Genomic DNA, 2,028 nt, shown 5'->3' on the forward strand with positions numbered 1-2,028 from the left:
GAGGAAGGCTTTCTTATCTCTCCTTGCTATTCTTTGGAACTCTGCATTCAGATGCTTATATCTTTCCTTTTCTCCTTTGCTTTTCACTTCTCTTCTTTTCATAGCTATTTGTAAGCCCTCCTCGGACAGCCATTTTGTTTTTGTGCATTTCTTTTCCATGGGGATGGTCTTAATTCCTGTCTCCTGTACAATGTCATGAAGCTCTGTCCATAGTTCATCAGGCACTCTGTCTTTCAGATCTAGTCATTTAAATCTATTTCTCACTTCCACTGTATAATCATAAGGGATTTGATTTAGGTCATACCTGAATTGTCTAGTGGTTTTCCCCACTTTCTTTCATTTAAGTCTGAATTTGGCAATAAGGAGTTCATGATCTGAGCCACATTCAGCTCCTGGTCTTGTTTTTGCTGACTGTATAGAGCTTCTCCATCTTTGGCTGCAAATAATATAATCAGTCTGATTTTGGTGTTTACCATCTGGTGATGTCCATGTATAGAGTCTTCTCTTGTGTTGTTGGAAGAGGGTGTTTGCTATGCCCAGTGCGTTCTCTTGGCAAAACTCTATTAGCCTTTCCCCTGCTTCATTCTGAACTCCAAGACCAAAACTGCCTGTTATTCCAGCTGTTTCCTGACTTACTACTTTGGGATTCCAGTCCCCTATAATGAAAAGGACATCTTTTTGGGTGTTAGTTTTAAAAGGTCTTGTAGGTCTTTATAGAACCATTCAACTAGAGCTTCTTCAGCATTACTGGTTGGGGCATAGTCTTGGATTACCGTGATATTGAATGGTTTGCCTTGGAAATGAACAGAGATCATTCTGTTGTTTTTGAGATTGCATCCAAGTACTGCATTTCAGACTCTTTTGTTGACCATGATGGTTACTCCATTTCTTCTAAGGGATTCCTGCCTATAGTAGTAGATATAATGGTCATCTGAGTTAAATTCACCCATTCCAGTCCATCTTAGTTCGGTAATTCCTAGAATGTCGACGTTCACTCTTGCCATCTCTTCTTTTGCCACTTCCAATTTGCCTTGATTGATGGACCTAACATACAGCATCAGACCTTGCTTCTATCACCAGCCCCATCCACAACTGGGTAATGTTTTTGCTCTGGTTCCATCCCTTTCTTCTTTTGGAGTTATTTCTCCACTGACCTCCAGTAGCATATTGGGCACCTACGGACCTGGGTAGTTCATCTTTCAGTGTCCTATCTTTTTGCCTTTTCATACTGTTCATGGGGTTCTCAAGGCAAGAATACTGAAGGGGTTTGCCATTCCCTTCTCCAGTGGACCACATTCTGTCAGACCTCTCCAGCATGACCCGTCCATTTTGGGTGGCCCCATTTTTAAAAGCAGAGACATTACTTTGCCAACAAAGGTCCATCTAGTCAAAGCTATGATTTTTCCAGTAGTCATGTATGGATGTGAGAGTTGGACTGTGAAGAAAGCTGAGCGCTGAAGAATTGATGCTTTTGAACTGTGGTGTTGGAGAAGACTCATGAGAGTCCCTTGGACTGCAAGGAGATCCAACCAATCCATTCTAAAGGAGATCAGCCCTGGGTGTTCTTTCGAAAGAATGATGCTAAAGCTGAAACTCCAGTACTTTGGCCACCTCATGCGAAGAGTTGACTCATTGGAAAAGACTCTGATGTTGAGAGGGATTGGGGGCAGGAGGAGAAGGGGATGACAGAGGATGAGATGGCTGGATGGCATCACCTACTCGATGGACGTGAGTTTGAGTGAACTCCGGGAGTTGGTGATGGACAGGGAGGCCTGGCATGCTGTGATTCATGGGGTAGGAAAGAGTCGGACATGACTGAGCAACTGAACTGAACTGAACTGATGATAAATTATTATTAAATCTGGTTGATATCAGTTCAGTTGAGTTCAGTCGCATCCGACTCTTCGTGACCCCATGGACTGCAGCATGCCAGGCCTCCCTGTCCATCACCAACTCCCGGAGTTTACTCAAACTCATGCCCATTGAATCGGTGATCCCATACAACTGTGTATTATGTTAAATAACTTT

This window comes from Bison bison, unplaced genomic scaffold (genome assembly GCF_000754665.1).
Source record: "Bison bison bison isolate TAMUID 2011002044 unplaced genomic scaffold, Bison_UMD1.0 scf7180017864308, whole genome shotgun sequence".
In the NCBI taxonomy this organism is placed as follows: Eukaryota; Metazoa; Chordata; class Mammalia; order Artiodactyla; family Bovidae; genus Bison; species Bison bison.